This window comes from Penaeus monodon, chromosome 6 (assembly GCF_015228065.2).
Source record: "Penaeus monodon isolate SGIC_2016 chromosome 6, NSTDA_Pmon_1, whole genome shotgun sequence".
NCBI lineage: Eukaryota > Metazoa > Arthropoda > Malacostraca > Decapoda > Penaeidae > Penaeus > Penaeus monodon.
In genome coordinates, this window is record NC_051391.1 from 16,300,637 (window position 1) to 16,320,509 (window position 19,873).

The following is a 19,873-nucleotide window of genomic DNA, read 5'->3' on the forward strand; positions in this document are numbered from 1 at the left end:
TATGTATTTATACATAAGCGTTACATATATAAATGTACACACACATATAATAATATATAGTAATATATATAAAATATATATATATATAAAATTATTTTAATATAAATTTACATATGCATATATATATATATATATATATAATATATATATATATATATATAATATATAATATATATTAAGGTACACATGTGTAGATATAAAAAAAAAGATATAAGTATAGTAAAAAAAAAAAAAAAAAAAAAAAAAAAAAAAAAAAAAAAAAAAATATATATATATATATATTATATATATATATATAACATATATATATATATAAATGCACAAACACACACACATCTATATATATAAACAAATACAAACACACCCCACACACACACACACACACACACACACACACACATATATAGTAATATATATATATATATTATAAAATTATATATATATATATATATTATAATATACATAAGTGTATATATGTATAAATAATGAAACATATGTATAAATACCAATATATATAAATGTGCATATGTGTTATATGTTATATAAATGTAAATATATATATATATATTTTATATATATAATAAACATTTTAATATATATATATATATATATATATATATATATATATATTTTAATACATATGTATATATATGTATATAAAATGTACCCCACACATATTTATATTTTTCTACAGTTATGAGTATAAACTTCCTCCGGTATTGGAGTTCTGAGCATGCGGAGTATGGAGCCGCCTCTTAGCCCCTTTTGTTTCCCACGTCCACTTGACCCAGAGTGGAGCACCTGTCGGGGTCACATCTAGGGGATAAATGGAAGTAAAGGTAGAGGGGACTTTCTAGCCTTGGCTGGAAACCCCCTTCTGGAGACAGTGCCACAGTAAATCACTGTCAGGGAAGGCAACAGGAAACCACCCTGGCTGATCTTATCCTTGTATTTATGCCAGACATCTTAGGAAATTGCCTTCAGTCCCGTAGAAAAGGGATGAATAGAGTCTCATGGAAAAATGGATGCCCAAAAGGACCTGTCTTAGGGCAGAGAACTAGAAGAATGTACATACACATATATTTATATATATATATATATATATATATATATATATATATATATATATATATATATATATATATTCATATATCTATGCGTATATACATAAATATATGTGTACATATGTATATGCGTATATGAATATAATGTATATATAAATATACATATATGAATGGAAAAAACACTCTTCCGTGCTGATACAATGGAAGAAAAACCCACAATACAAAAACTAGATTTATTGAAAATAAATCTAGTTTTCGTATTGTGTTTTTTTTTCCATATACATATATAGATATTGTGTGTAATAATGTATATAAATATATATGTGTATATACTGTATATACATACTTACATGCATACATAAATACATACATACAAATATATATATATATATATACTCACCGTATTTACCGCCTATATGACGCAAGATATGCAAAAACCAATGTAAAATGAATGCCACGAGGATGTGCAACAGAGGTGGTAAACTCAATTACCTCCGATAGCTATGTCTGAATCCTATGAAGAATTAAAAAAAGAGAGACAAAAAATATATGCAATGCCCTTAAATGTTCTTAAAAGATCAGTTAATCATGTAAAACAGGTCACACGCCTGACACCTTGACTTGTATGAGCAGCCACCAAACAAATTTTCAGAATGTTTCTAAAAGTATTGCCGACACACAGTAACACAATCTATATAAGATGTGTACACACACACACGCATATGTATATATATATATATATATATATATATATATATTATTTTATATATATATATATATTAAATAGGGCAAATTTAAATTCTGATAGTGCCATATGTAAGAGTTGTGTGAAAAGGCGCAGACATTCTTTTTTCAGCTGATTATGCTAATTGTTAGACCTTACGAAACTGTTTTTATGTTGTATCAAATTTGCTCCACACTTTCACATAAATTTGATTTTTACAATCTTTTATTCTTAATTTTTGGAGACATTATGTAACCATTTTTTCAAGCAAAACAAATTTATTCACGTGACCCATATAAATGGTAAAAATAAATTTGCGTGCGCTACAAGGTAAAGAAGACGCCCAGGATTTTGCTCTGTTATCTTATTCGCTTCTTTTCCGGAATTTTACGACGCATCCTTGTTTTGGGGGGGCCCGTTGCTTGGGTCCCGCCCCGTGACGATAACTACCTGCCGCTCCTCCTCGGCCCTTTTCGACGCTTCTCCCCGCCCAAAAAGCCCGAGAAGAGTGGGGGTTTCCCCAACGTGGAGGTAGGAAAATAAAAGGTATTTTCCGGGCGTGACAATGCCGTTTTGACGAAGGAGGGATAGGCGGCGGCCTGCGGGTTTGGCCATGGTCATTGCGCGTGATGGAGCCCCCCCACTCTTAATAGCGGGGCCGGAAAGCCCCTGGCTGTGGGCGTCGAGGGCACCGCGAAAGCAAGCATCTCTCTCCCCCGATGCTCTGGGGGCCTTTGCTCGGAGTGCCTAGATCAGCGCGTTTGACAAAATTTGTAATTCAGTTCAGCGCCGTGTGTTTTCTGCTAGCGTCACTCATTTTTAAATGAAAGTCTCAGGATTATAGCGGGGAACTCGCGGGATGTAAGCGGGGGCTTTGATGCGACCTGATTGTGATTCAACGGTTTGAAAAGTGAGTATTTATACTTATTTGCAAGGATACCTTGGGATAGGTGGGGGTCGGGGAATAAAAATATATCTTGTTAATGGCTTATGCATAAATTTTCTACCATCAAGGTCGTAAGGGCCACATGCCATTAAATTTAAACCCCAAACAAATCCAACAACACCCCCACACCCACACCACACACAACCAAAACACATATTATTAATATATATATATATATATATATAATAATATATAAAATATATATAAAATATTATAATATATATATATATATATATATATAATTAATATATGATAGCAAAAAACTTCCGGGTGATACAATGGAAAAAAACCCACATAAAAAACAGATTTTTTTGAAAAAGGACTACAGTTTTGAAATCCCCTGTTTCCTCTTTAGGCTGAAGATGGGAAACCAGGTGGGTTTCGAAACTGTAGTCTCATTTTTAATAAAACTAGTTTTTGATTTTGGGGTTTTTTTTCCATATTATATATATATTATTATATATATTATATATTATATAAAAATACCACATATATACACAAAGTTTTTTGTGTATGAATGGTAAAACACTACCCTGTTGATACTGTGGTAAAAAAAAAAAAATGCATACTAGATTTATAAAAAGGCCTTTTTGATAAAGTAATTGTGCATTTTGTGTTTTCTCCATATATATATATATAAATATATAATTTTTAATATAATATATATTTTAACAATATATATTAAAATTTTTATTTATATTATATAAAAATATATATAAAATTATAAACAAAAACAAAAAAACCCACCCCACACACTAAAAATTTAAATTAAAATATATATATATATAATATTTTTATATATATTATATATATAATACATACATACATACAAAAATATAACATAACTATATAATATAATATAACAATACACACACACACCACACACACACACCACCACACACACAACACACACCACACACACCAATAATATATATATATATATTTAAAATATATATATAAAAATAATATATACATACATATAAACCCTATACATATATAATATTATACATGAAAGTGGAATAATGAAAACCGCTATATATAATATATATATATATATAATATATATATATATATATGATAAAATTTTTATATTTTTAAAAATTTTAATATTTTATATATACATATTTGTGTGTTGTGATGTGTGTGTGTATGCTGTAGTACACACACACACCCCCACACAACCCCACAAACACACACACACACACACACAACACACACACACATATGAATTATATAATAATATAAAATTATATATATCATATATAATATAATTATATATAATTATATATATATATATAATATATGGTGTGCGGGTATATTGTACACATACGTTACTTATGTATTATACATATTTTTATGTTTTTTTAATTTTTTTTACTATATGTATGTTACATATTGTATGTATACAATATTAGTATACATAAAGTATATATACATTATTTTTGTATGCTTAGTATGATACATTATGTTTTATGCATTTGTATTATACTATATGTATTATAAATTTATGTATGTATAATTATGTTGATAAAATTTTATGTGTTACATATATATTTTGTTCATATTGTATGTATACATATGTGTATGTAACATATATATGTTTATAATATATTGTTGTTTCAATTGATGTATACACATGTATGTATACAAAAATATATGTGTATACATATATTTTTACAACATATGTATGTTTTTTATTATGTTTTTCAAAAAATTTTTTTATGTTACATATATTGTTGTATAATTATAGAGAACATCATACTATGTAGGGGTAAAAACCCTATATTAGGGTATACTATAATGTAGGGATACAACATTGTAGGTATACACTTATGTGGTACACTATATGTAGGTAACATATATGTAGGTATACTATATATGTAAGGTATACTACATATGAGGAAACACATTTTAGGTATACACTATAGTAGGTATAATTATAGTAGGTATACATACATAGGGAGGTATACACAATATGTAGGATACAATATTGTAGGTATACATATATATGTGGTATACATAATATGTAGGATCACATATATGTGGGTTACACATATTGTAGGAACTTATAATGTGGGAACATACATATGTGGTATACAAAATATGGGATCACATATATGTAGGGATCCATAATGTAGGTATACACATATATTAGGGTTAAAAAAAAACATATATGTTGTTCATATATTAAAAAATGGGTTAAAACAAAAATTTCTTTTTTTTCTATAGTTTTTATTTACATATATGTGTTTACTTTTAAAAACCTTTATTTACATATATATTGTTTAAAATATATTTTTTTTGTTTTTTTACATTAAGTTGTTTTTATAATATGGTTTTCATATATTATTTTACTATATTTTTTCTTTTTCACATATGTTGTATACATATATAGTTATACATATATTTTACATTTGTATGTATACATTCATATTTTTTTACATACATATGTTGTTTACTGCATATTGTTTACATATTGATTTTAAATATATGTATTTTAAATATTATGTATTTTTCATATTTAATTTATACATATATTTTTTTACATTATTATGTATCATTTTAAAATGTATGGACATTTTAAATGTATTTACATATATATGTTTTACATATAGTATTTTTTAAATTAGTAGTAACATATATATGTATTTTAATATATGTATGTAACAAATATATGTAACATACTAAAATATTATTTGTAAAAAAATGTAGGGGTTTCATAATATTGTATACAATTAATGTAGTATAAAATAGTAGTAACAAATATGTATTTAAATATAATGTAGGTATACAAATATATGTCATCTTATGTATTAATATATATGTATACATATTAGTGGTATACAAAATATTTATACATATATATGTAAATAACATTTTATATTATTTTTACATATATATTATACATATATATTTATACAATATGGGTATACATATTATGTATACAAATATGTAGGGATACATATATAGTATACATATATTAGTATACATATATATTTTTACATATATATGTATACCCAAACATTTAATATTTTTATGATAAAATTTTTTTTGTATCATATTTTATGTTTTCATATATTGGTATACATAAAATGGGGTAACATATAATGTATAAATAATATTGTGGGATAATATTATTATACATTATTATTTTTGTATACATATGTAATTTTTATACATATATATGTGGTATATATTTTTATGTAACATATATGTTGTTGTTACAATATTTTAAAAAGTTTATTTTAAAATAGATACATATATGTAACATATAATTTTTTGTATATATATTTTTTAAAATGTTTTTTAATATATGTATGTATACATAATTATTTATGTACATATATTAAATTTTAATATATATTTAATGCATATTTTAGAAAAATTTTACATATTATAGGATACATTTAAAATGTAAATAAAAATTGTTTTTATTTGGTTTTTTTTTTAAAAATTTTACAATTTTTAAAAAATTTTTCAATATTTATGCGTGACCCGACATAACCCAGTGTGCAGTTTATCCCAATAGTTTAAAAAATTACTGTTTACGTTGACCTCATCTGCCCTTAAAATCATAAGTGTTCAAGTATAAAAGCATTTTCCCCCCAGTCGGATGACCTCATCAAGGCCTCAGCGTCCTACTGCGCTTACATCTCGCTGGTTCCTTTGCTTGACTTTGATATCAACATGAGTGATACTGATGCGGAGCACACCCTGCGCTGAAATCATGAATTAAAAAACCTTCATGTCAGAGCCCCTCCGAGTCTCAGGCGTACCGATGTAAGGCCCTAGAGCATGGGCCCGAGAGAGGGGAGACTTGTTTTGGGGCGGTCCCTCGACGCCTACAAACCAGGGGTTTCTTCCCTGGCCTTGGCCTATTCCCGCCAGCTGACGGGGCTCCATCACGACGCGATGGCCATGGCCAACCAGCAGGCCGCCGCCATCATCGCCTCCTTCATCAACAAGCGGCATCTGTTCACGCCGGAAACCACGCTTGATTTGTATTTACCTCCACGTTGGGGAAGCCCTCACTTTTTCTCGGTATTAGTCGACACAGGCCGGGCTCCTCTCATGGGCATAGCTCGGGCGAGGTTAAACTTTACATATCGAACTTATCCTTATCTTGGAGCGAGTGAAGCGTCGAAAAGGGCCTGAGGAGGAGCGGCAGGTGGGTATCGTCAACAGGCGTGGAGCGCGCAGCAACGGGCCGTTCGAGTCAAGGATGCAGTCGTAAAATTCCTGTAACAGAAGCGAATACGATACACGGAGCAAAATCCCGGACGTCTTGCTGTTACCTTGTAGCGTTTTACATTTCAATGATGAAATTTGATATCGTGTTTATATATCATGATGCTTCTCTAAATTGCGTTTTAATTCTGCATACACTATTACCTACATACACTGAAGATTCACGGGTTGGTGGACTAAAGGGGAGGATTCCGATTCAAGGGTATGCTGGTTAATTACATGCATCAATAAATTCATGTTGGGAAAATACTAAAGGAGTGTAAGAATATCAATATTTTATGTACGAATCAGGCCTGGGAGCCTTCGAGATTTGTATGAAGGAATCGGGGTTTCTCATGGAAATGAGTGCTTTTACGGAGGATTTGACAACAGGCGAGGACAAAAACTTTTTTTCTCTGCCTTGCTTCATTGTGTGTCCTACTTTTTCGCTTCTTCTTTGTTATATTCATGGGGAAAGTTGTTGGAAAATCTTCTCTTCCTCCCGAGATGTTATTTTTTTATGTTATTAAGTATCGTTTATTCCCTTATTTTTGGCGTTTTTCATTATTGTGTTTCAGTTCAGACTATTTTTTCCTATTTCTATTTTTTTTTTTTTTAGTTTTTATTTCTGTCAGCAAAGACTAGTTGATATTGCTTGTTAAATTGGTCACAATAAAAGAATTTTTCTCTGACAATGCACAGATACTAGGTCTAATTCTTTCAAGCACCGATATACAAACATTCTGTTGATGTTTATAACTATTTTCCTATATGTTCAGACAAATGTCGATTTCTTCCCTCCAGGAGGATATTAAGTTCGTTTTCGTGACTTGTGAAGATGAATACATTAAGTACAAAAAAGAAATTAAAAAAAAAAAACGTGATGATAAAAAAACGCATTTCTCAAACAAATAAACACATACATGTGTGTAATATATAAAATATATATATATATATATATATATATTATTTATATATATAATACACAAACACACAACACACAACACACACCCCACACACACAAAACACCCCACACACACACACACACACACACACACACACACACATATATAATATATATATATATTTTATATATATTATATATATATATTATGTATATGTATATAAATAATAATAAAACAATAGTAATGATGATAAAAATTTGATATAAATAATAATAATAGTAATAACACCAATAGTGATTATAATAATAATAATAATAAATAATAATAAAATATAAAAAAAAATAACAATGATAATAATGGTAATGAAATAATAATGATAAAATAATAATGGTAATTATAATGATGATGATGATGATGATGATGATGATAATAATAATGAAAATAATGATAATAATAATAATAATATATAATGACAGAAAAGAAAATTTAAAATGATAATAATAACATTACCGATAATAATAACAATAACAATAGTAATGAGAATAATGATACCACTACTTAATAATAATGATGATAATAATGATGATAATGACAATAATAACAATAATAAAAATAATAGCATCAATAATGATAATGATAATGATGATGATGACAAAGATAATGAAAAAAAATAATGATAATGATAATAGCAGTCGTAGTAATAGTATTAATAGTAGTAGTAGTAGTAGAAGTTGTAGTAGTAGTAGTATAGTATAATAATATAATAATAATAATAATAATAATAATAATAAATAATAATAATAGATTAATAGTAAAAATAATAATAATAATAATAATAATAATAATAATAATAATAATAATAATAATAATAATAATAACAATAATAATAATGATAAAATGGTGATAATGATCATAATAATAATGATAAAATGGTGATAATGATCAAAATAATAATGATGATGATGACAACAACATCAAAAACAGCAACAATAATAATATAAATAACAACAACAATAACAATAAAGTAATAATAATGACAATGCCCAAAATAATAATAATAATAATAATAAAAATAATAATAATAATAATAATAAAAAATAAATAAACAATATAATAATAATAAATATAAAAATAATAACAACAGAAATAGCAATAATAACATTAATAATAACAATAAAAAATGACGTTAAAGGGTACTACTATTACTACTACTACTATTACTAATACTAGGAATTATTCTACTCTACAAATAATAATAACGGTGATAATGATAGTGATAATAATTGCTATAGCCCAGAAGCAGTGTACTCTAGTTATGCTATTTTAATGCATTAGTTGATAAAATGTAACCCTTAGTTACTTATGATGGTAAGAAAATCAAAGGGCATAAAAACCACAAACTAGAGTTTGGTGGTAGTGAGGCTGTGGTTGTAGAATTTTGCCTTTATGTTAGGGGTCTAGTTCTTGTGGACGATCTTGGTGGTTCCTTTAACTTGAGATAAGAGCCAACTCCCAAACGCCTCCTGAAACTGTCGCCTCGTCATTCATACAACCGAACAACCAGCCCCTTGTCTAGGTAACCTGGGCATCCTCGGGTCTGTTTCCTTTAAAGGGCCCAGTTCAGCTTGGGCATCGTTAAGTAAGGTGATTCAGTTTTGGGACTACAGGAACTCACTAGAAATAAATCGTAAGAACTGTAAAAAGAGATTTAAGATTTATCCCTAGTATTAGTGAGGAGTTATTTGTAATTCCAGTTTTTCCTCCCCCGAAAGTTAGTAGGACGACAGCTAAAGAACTGTAGTCCATTTGTATGTATTTTACGAAATAAATGTGTAAGTTCTTTTTTTTGCACACAGTGTTTCATCTAACCCCACATTGTCATTCCTACACCATAGGACATTGAACAAGAAGGGAACCACACCACAGAGATGGGGCACAATGGTAGACGAAACAAAAAGAAACCACACTTACTTTTTGAAATAACTTGAAGTACTAGACACGAGAAGTACATTACTTATTAAGAGAAGAACCTTTAGTTTTTTGGACAATAGTGATATATGCGAATGAGTATATCATTAATAATGACATATTATCGAAGATATTCCAGGATCAGCGATGAATACAGGTACAGAATGTTGCCCCTACTGAAGTTATAGGAATAAAAAATAGTATAACCTTGGATTGAATCACAAGAGTAAAGTAATACGAAGATTTTTGTGAGGGCTGATCCAGCCTAACATAATGATAAAAAAAAATAATAGTTAAAATTACCATAGTGATGCGCAAAACAAACTTCATCTTTTCACCAAATAAAACTTCACGTTCGAACGTCATCTTATCTCCTTCAAAACCACCGTTTCAAGCTGTTTTTCAGTACAAAGAAAATTCACACCATGTTTATTAAACAAGGCCCAAAATGTAAAACGACGCATTGCAGTGTATGGATGAGTCAAAAAAAACAGCAATCGGTTAAAAAAAAATTCCCCGCCAATTCGAAGCTGGGTAGAAGGCTCCAGTTTCCGCGAATTTTAAGGTTTTCCTTCATTCTTTTGGGGAAAATTCTTGGTTGGGAGCGAGCTGGGTTTTTTCATTCTTTCACTTAACTGTTTGAATACACGATTTTAGGGAGCTCGTTGTATATTTTTTTTCTTCTGGAGGAGTGGGTTGAGGATTTTTTATTGAGTTTATTCAACATTTTTTTTTTTTTCATGGATTGCAGGCGAAGCAAAAATTGAAATATTGACGTGGATTCGGCGTTAAATCCAGTAAATCGGGATTGAATACAATATAGACTGTATTTTATTTGTGGAAATATAATATACACACTGTTTAATTATTTTAGTGTTAAAAATGGATAACTTCCGTGTCTCGATGTAGCTTAATAACGCTATTATTATTTTTATCGGGAATTTGGGTTTAAAAAATTTAAACAAAAGAGCACAACACACTCCCCATTTTTCTACCTGATAAATGTTCTTAGGTGTTTTACTTCCTTGTATGCTAATTGTTCTGGGGAACAAAAAAGTAAATGAACAAATAAAGAAATAGATAAATGTAATCTCAGTTAATAAAATTTATTTTATGTACATTACCAAGGAACAGTACCAGAACCTCCAATGGATAACCACTTTTTCCAGGATTTTTTATTTTTAAAAAAATTAATAATTAATAAAAAATAAATAATTATATATATATATATTATATATATATATATATATTATATTAAAATGTTTTAATTAATATATATATATATATATATATATATTTTAAAAAGGGAAATGAAGTTTCCAATTTAAATACAATGCTTATGCTTGAGCTGGGTATTATGAAGATACTAATCTCACCAATATACAACATGATTCTGTGCCTGCGGAATATTGCATTATCTTCCATTTATAGTTTTCTTTGGGAAATTTTGAAAACTGCGGCAAGGGTTTGGGAGTGCAGTAGGTTTAGGGTGTAATATCTACTCGGAAATACCTTGTAAATAAAATGATTCAATTCAGTAAATGTGTGTAGTAGCCCTGCATGTTAATGAAAAGGTTGTATGTTGGTGAATTTATATTGAATTATGATTTCACTTTTTTTTTCAGACATGGGCAGTTCAAGAAGAGGCAGATTAAAATAATAGTGTTGATAAAAAAGAAGCAGAAAAAATGTCAAACTATAGTCTGATCTTGGAAATAATCACAATTCTATACTGTAATTATTCATAGTACTGTAAACTGCATTAAAATGGAGAGCAAAGCGAGAAATGACGTTTTCAAAGTCCGATGGTCTGGGTATCAATGAGTGGACTGATTTTTCATCTGTCAAAATGCATCTCAAGACAACTTTAAAAATGTCCTTCAGAAGAAACATAAAGGACTGACCTTGAAAAAAGTTCAGTACTTAGAGGAACTCTTTAGTCATGTACTTGATCACCAAAAGAAGCAGTGTAAAAGAACTTGAGGCATTTATATTAGCTATAGCACCACATACATTTAATGATCTACCATGTGTAAAAGAGCTTGGTGTCTTGAATTACAAAAAAATGTCAGCCATGAAGGTAAAATCAGCTTCAGTAAAAAGTCTCATCATGGATTTAAAAGACACTTCCTACTTTGGCTTACAAGTCAAGTGAACTTGTAAAGTTTCTCAGAATTTGAATAAAGAAGCAAATATTGTTAATAAAGTAACACTAAAGGATAATTCAGATTTACTAAAGGAGACCCATGCACATCAGCCAACAAATGACATTAATAAGAATAAGGAAGTTAATGTTATAAGTAGTGATGGAGTTCAGGACAGCGAAACCATTAAAAAAATTGAGACCATCACAGAAGCGGAAAAGGAATATGACTGAAAAAAGTGATCATGAACCAGTACAGAAAAAAAACAAGTTTCCACAGCATTTCAGATATTGGAAAAAATCCAAAGAAAATAAAAAAATTAAAGTCCCCAGTGTAACTACAAAAGCTCAAATAAAAACACAATGCAGGATACAGAAGCAAAGCTAGAGGAAATGGATATAAATATTTTGCAGGGTCATAGCAAGGTCTTCTTTAAACTTGGAGACCACACCCCTTAGGATTGACTGTGATATTGTACAGATTGGTGCAACAGACAACAATGAGGAATTCACATTTATGTAATACCAAAAAAAAGAATAGACCCAAGAGCTTCAGCAGTTACAGGCATAATTTTTGAAAAACATACATTGAAATACAGAGGCAAAACCTGTATATGCAGTTACTCGTTCAAAAGCACTGCACAAATTCCTGGAATGGATACAGTTAAGATCACCTGTTGTTTTGTATGCCCACAATGCTGCATTTGATTACAGGAGATTATTTTATGCAATTAAAGAAGAAATCTTGTAGATAGCTTTAAGCAACACATATTGGGTTTTGTAAATACAATAGCTTTAGTTAAGGTAAATTCCCAAAGCTCCCAAACTATAAACAAAGTACAGTAGTGCAGATGGTTCTTAAGAAAACATATGATGCTCATAATGCCTTAGGAGATGTGAGAGCTTTGATGGAATTGTACAATGTTTCCAAATCGATGTTATATCCAAGGCTCAGTTACATTTCCTCAGCTTATGAAATGTTGGCTGTATGATATTCATGGTCAAAAGAAAACTGTGGCTTTTGATGAAAATGTACTTGTTAACTATGTAAGTAATAGCATAATTTATACATCATTGAGTATTAGCATGTCTGTTACAATAAAAAAGAAATAGTTGCAAGTATTACACCAGAATATTAGGGCATGAGGGTTTGGCAATTTTTATATAAAAAACTTATTGATATATGTTTTTCTACTTAAGATGATTTTTTTGACATCAAAGCATCAGGTTTTATGTGATTTTTTTAATATATGAAAGATATTAGAATAATGATTACAAATGTGTCCATGAAAGGTTCCTTAGTTTAGGGAAGATGCAGGCAAAATATGACTTGAATTGTATAGTCACTTATAAGGGGAAATATTAATTTTTAAACAAAAATCGTCTAGTTTCATCTTTTTATTATAATATATATTGGTAATATTTTGTAAGGTAAGTGGCATTTGCATGTACAATCTGTTCCAAATTAAACCCATGTTTTGTATAGTCATGCTATGCCTACTGTGTTGAGTTTTTTAATATTCTTTACAGATAAATAATTCCACAAGTAATTAATCACTAGTCTGTTAGTTACTATTTTTTACCTATATCACCTTTTTTACCCTTTTCCTTGATTTTTGGGAATATTTTCTTTTATTTATAATACTGCTATTAGTAATGTTAATAACATTATAATAATTATACTGTTATTATTTTTATAAACATTATAATTATTATATTGTCTATAAAAATAATAACAGTATCTTGCTTTCTGGTTGGATTTCTTGGCTATCAACCAGCAGCATATGAAACCCTGTTAACGCAGCCAGTAAGATCATTTAGCCAATGGATCCTATTCATTATTTCAGTCTCCCCTTTTGAAAAAAGTGTTTACTGTGTGAATTATTCTTACATCCCTCTGCTAGCAGATTTGATATTGAGAAAAAGGGATTGAGGTGGGTTACTTTGGTGGCATTGACAACAGGGCAGGCCAACCCCCCTCCTCCCTTCTTAATTTTCTGTGGGGTGTTCGACTTGTTAGTCAGCTGCAGGAATTTTTACTGATAACATCATTAAGGAGGATATTTTTCCCCAAAAATTCAAGAAATGGAATCAGGTGAGCTGACAAGGTCTAATTGACTCCTTGGTGTTAAGGGCATTTCACAAACAATTCTGGGAGTGATCACTACATTTTCCTGGTGGTATTAGATTAAGTATGTATATTCAGAGTTGTATCACTGAAATGTTATTAACATTAAATCATGGGACAGGAATACTAAATTATGACATTTTGAGTCAAACTAGACTCACTGTCAGACATTCAAATTGAAATGGATTTTATCCATTCTGGCTTTATCATTCATTGTTCCATAATGTTTTTCTCTTATTTTAGCTGTGTTTACTTTTACCATAGTGTATAGTCTATGTTACTGTGTTTGTATTTTGTGCATTTTTTATATGTTTCATCTAAAGTTACTTGTAGAAATACAGAGCAGTTGTTTTAGTAAAAATAATGGTTGCAGTAATTAAAAAATAAGAGATGAGATAAGTTACTGACTTCTCATTTTAAATATTTGTATCACCTAATGAACTTTCTCATTTGCATTAGAATACCAAGTGCCTTATCTTAAAACTTAAAATTTTTCCTTAAATTTATAATGTATTAAAACCATTTATCAACCTTTGTGCAATAAAAATTTTATTTCACATTGATTAGATGTTCCGTATATCTTTTTATTGGTTGTCATTTTATAATGTATTATATATTGTTAGCTAAAAAAAAAAAATAATGGTTGCACAAAATATGAAATAAAAAGAATGGTAATAATAAAACAAAAAAGTTGGTAATTTTTAAATTCCTGTAAGTGTTAATACTAATGGCTAAAGTAATAATATAACATGTAAGTGATAGTTTTTAACAATTGACACATTTTGTAATTGAATGGGAGATTGTGATATTCATGTAGAAAAAAAAACTAAAAATATATTTATTATATTTGAAAAAATAATCTATAACAATAGCATTATACTGAAAAAATCTAAGTAACTGTACTTTTAAGTAAAAAAATAATCTGTAGAAGTGTACTTACATGTACAAAAAAAATCTATGGGTATTTAATCATCTAAAACTGTCAGCAAAAAAGTATCAGATGAACGATCATAATATTCCTAACACCAACAGAAAAAAAAAAAAATTAAATGTGTATACATAGATTTTGTGGGGGATGCGAAAAATTTATTTTAAAATATATATATATTTTTTTAAAAATATATGGATTCTCTAATATTCATGCCTTGAGTAAATTTTATAAGACAATTTTACAGCACGAGATAGATAAGAAAACAAATTTAATATAATGAGGTTATTCTATAAAGGGGGAATATGTTGCATCTTCTCATAGGTTTTCTCCTCTGTCAGATTCCCTTCCAACTGCACATACACCTATATTGCTAGTTTTCATATTGTTTTTTCCTCAAAATGGGAGACTTTTCTCACAGTTATACAAAATAACAGCACAAATTTTAAATTTTATTTCTAGTGAGAATGAGAGTTCTTTCAGTGGAGTATTTTATTTGAGCACTCAAAACACACATTGTAGGTTGTGAAAAAATAAATGGTAGTATATATATATGCATATTGTATACATGTACATCTGTATTATTTTACTACTTATAATTGGTATTGATACAGTTGGGGTTTTTTCAAATAATGCTTTAGGTGTGTACTTGGGTAACTGCAATATTTATTATAATGTATTAATTTTTTTATGCATGCTGTTATGCTAAGAGTGAGCCCGGGTTTTCAACAGATTTTGCTGTAAGATAAATATATGACTGCACATACCCCATGTTTTCATAAAGGTGACTAAATATGCAGTAAAAGCACAATACAAACATTAAAAACATTACAATTTATTGTCCAAGTTTGCCTGAAGAAACACTTTATTCTAATGCACAGCCCCATTTCCTTCAGTCCTCATTTCATAGTTGATGATGAAAAAACAATTTTTGAGTATTGAGCAGTGTTGACAAATAGGTTTATGTAAAAAAAAATCATACAATACTCACAATTAAATAAATGACTTTCAGACTGTGGAAAATTTAAGAATTTTGCTTCTATTTAAAAATGAGCTTTAATTTCAGTTTAATCTGCTTCTTATTCCTTGAGTCCAGGGTCAATAAAAGGTAAAAAAAACAATAAGTAAATATAAGTAAGTACCAAGTAAGTGAATCACAAAGTTGTTCTATACTTTAGCAATGGTATTTAACAAAATCAAATTGCAAAGCAGCATGCGACTATGCAAAGGAAAAGGCCAAAAGGGATAGTAAATTGGTATTTAGTTATTAACCTTTTTTAAAAAATCTGCTGAAAGAAGTAAAGGGGAAAATATTTGTATATACTCAATGGCTTGTAAAAATTGAATATGAATATTACATACTAGAACATATCTGTGAAGGAATAGGTGGTATGAATTTGAATTGCACAGGGTACCGAGACTTCCCGTTTCTACTGTACTCTTTTTCTAGTTATAAAATAATCACAGCTTTGATTGACAAATTACATAAAAAAAAGGTGTTTGGTTTGTTAGTAGGTTTTTGTAAAAAGTCTTACAGTGAAATAAAGGTTGAGCATATATAAACTACTTAATCAGTCAACATGTAAATTAAGCTCTTACTCTAGCATTTCATTTCACAACCATTTTAGGGGATTAACTATGAGAAAGGGGGGTCTGATGTAAAATATACATTGGGGTGATATATTATTAGAAATAAAACACAATTGTGGTTTAGTAAATTATATTGACATAAGCATACATTGCCATAAATCAAATAGTCAAAATGACTGTAAAACCACTTAACTGTTATCAAAACTGTTAGGTAACAATTCAGTATTTTAAGATTACAAGAGATGATTATCTCTATGTATAAATGATATTCTCTCCTGATATCATTTTTTATCTTGGGCCATGTAGATAATGAATGCACTTTTATGACCTTTGAACAGTACTTTATGAAATTGCCTTGAGAGAATGAAAAACTGTTGGCTCTTCAAAATTTTATTTTTTTGTTCTGCTCTTCCCCAAATTATTTACATCTCAAGCTTTGTTGACAGCAACACATTTACAACAGGTACTGATACTGGTCATAAAAAAAGATCATAACCCTGAACTATGAAGAATCATTCTATTAAACTTGATAAAAAGTACTGGAAGATTATAGATGAATCAATTATCAAAAGATAAAGCAAGACTCTTGACTGTAACCCATGTTTAAATTTGAAAAATACATATGGAAAACGAAGCTCTTTTCTCTAATGTATATAGTCTAAATTTTATGGGAAGAAGTCAAAAAAATGTAAGTACCTAACATCTTTATGGCACTTTAACCAGTCATTAAGTGATTTATTAATCAGTGCTAAACATTACTGTGAAAAACATGTAGTTACAAACTATGCTTTACATTAAAAACAACATTCTGGGATGATATAAATATTTTTTTTATAAATTAAAGGTAGAAGAAAAAGAGAATAACAATCATTACAGTTCATTAATCAGGAACCAGATTAATAATTCTATACTTCTATGAAAAAATACAACTAAAAAAATAGATAATGTACCTGCCTGAAATGTCTTTTCTTCTAAGTGAAAATATAAAGATCTTGTTTAAACTTGATTCACCATCCCAGCAGACTGAATGTCAAATCTTCAGTCAAACCAAAATAAATTTTGAGCATAATTATTCACGCACTGCTGCTGGAAAAATGTAGTGTTCACTTTTTTGGGTGAAAGGGTCTCTACATGCAGAGGCTCCACAGGTGTTTAGCTATCAATTAGTAGCCTATATGATCATACCTGATTTCATCTTTCCTTGATTTTTTTTAAAAAAAAGCTACCAATTTATGCTGTAATTATCATCAGAGACATTATGATTATTATAATGTTTTCTGACAATACTAGTAACAGTATATGGGAAGGGGGGAAAATAAATAATAAAAGGGAGAAAAGGGTAAAGGTAATTAGCTAATTGAGAACTAAGTACTTGTGGAGCAATCTTGTGTATAGACAATTAATAAACTAAACTGATAGTGGGCATGGCATGTACTTACTTGCTATGCCCATTATGGGTTTAGACATACACATATGTATCGGGGTGGTGCAAAAAAATAATGATGCCATAAATTGCATTTTTAACCTTAACAAAATGATGAGGGCTCAAATTGCAAAAAAAAAAAAAAGAAACATTTAAATGAAAAAAAAAACAACAGTTATATATATCATAGATATTCTTCCAGATTTTTTTTCTGGAAAATGAAAGACACACCCCAAAATACCCAGATGTAAAATACATGTACACCTACCCGAAAAAAATATATAACACAGCATAAGGCTTGGTAAATTCATCAGTATGAAATACAAAAATAAAAAAGTTTTGTGATGTAGTACATCACAGATCAAACTAAATAATAACTACCAAAAAGGATAAATAAAAAATTGAAGGGTTTATGTCACATAGGAAAAGTAACAAAGCTTGTGACTTCTAAAAATTTTCAAATATACAATCTTGTAACACAGCTCTGAAATGTTTCTATCATATATATAACAATGACAGTATAGATCTGGCATGTAAGAATTAGAAAAAATATAATTTAATCTAATGGAGGAGCAAAAGGGCCCACAGCTGTTGGAGATACAGGAGGTGGATTGAAGATTGGAGTGGCCCGCTGTGGTGTAGTTCTGGGGGATGTAAGTGCAGTGTTTACTTTGTTGCAGACCAGTACGGACAACTGCAAAGCCATATCATGACACTTATCTGTCAAGGCAACACTTGATAAGCATATACATTTTTAGACATATACTGGAAAAATTTCCCAGGAAAATAACATTTTTAAAAAAAAGAAAGTAATAAGAAAAGAATAAGTAAAAAAATATTTATCATTGAATATAGGTAAATGGCATCCTGCTTTCAATCTAATGTTTTTATGGCTCCCATATTTGCAAATGCAGAGCTAACTTTGCTACCCAAAATATTCAAGGATAAAAGCAAGATGTTGCACTGGTATACATTAATATACCATGGTAAGTAAAGTCCAGTAAAGTGCCAGTAATGGCTAAATTTTTAGACTTTGGAAGGCAAGTGAAGGTAAACCATTAAAAATTTGATTTGATGCAGTAAGTGTGAAAACAAAGAAAAAGAGGAAAGGAAGAGAGAAAAAAAATATTGACACATGACTGACTAGAACATTATTACAATGCCTAATATTGAAAACCATATGAAGGATAATCATATGTAATTTTGGGAGAAAGTTGATGGATTTTGTTAATGCTTACTGAAAATTTTTAATTAATATGAGAGGGTATTTGTATCTCCTTACTTTATTTGATATTGAATGTTCAAAAAATTAAATAACTCAAATGCAAAATCTGGGAAATCAACTTTGCAAAAATCCTTACCTGACCAACTTCACAGGAAGGCAATGCCAAGATAGGTCCAAAGGGCCCCTACAAGATTTGTTGGTAGTGAAACCACAGGATCTGATCTATGTTCCCAGATAAGCCATACACACAAGAGCCCCACTATGGGGCCGTAATGTTCCTCCTAGGACCATTCGTACGCGCTGTTCTCCAACACTTCTTTCCATTGCTATAAAAAATGGGGAAGACAGCAAAAGTAGTCTTTTTTTAAATTGTAATACTGGTATACTATTAAAGTTAAATTGGACACCTTTCCAATATGAGCACAGCTTATTACTGTGAAAGTTATGAGTGTTTACAGATGTGATGTAAAAAGGTCACTGCTGAACTTCAGATAAATGTACAATTCTAATTTAAATTCAGATTAAGTGATACCTTTATTAAAAATACATACTACAAACAAGTATAATACAAAAATTTTTAAAATGAAAAAGGCATTAACTTG

At 29.2% G+C, this 19,873-nt stretch overlaps 3 pseudogenes; 2 read left to right on the forward strand and 1 right to left on the reverse strand.

The window, feature by feature from the left end:
* Positions 1 to 1,511: 1,511 nt before the first annotated feature.
* On the forward strand, positions 1,512 to 7,036 carry LOC119573884 (annotated as a pseudogene).
* A 4,185-nt stretch (positions 7,037 to 11,221) lies between these two features.
* Positions 11,222 to 18,534, forward strand: LOC119573885 (annotated as a pseudogene).
* Positions 18,514 to 19,873, reverse strand: part of LOC119573886 — a 2,899-nt pseudogene continuing 1,539 nt past the window's right edge.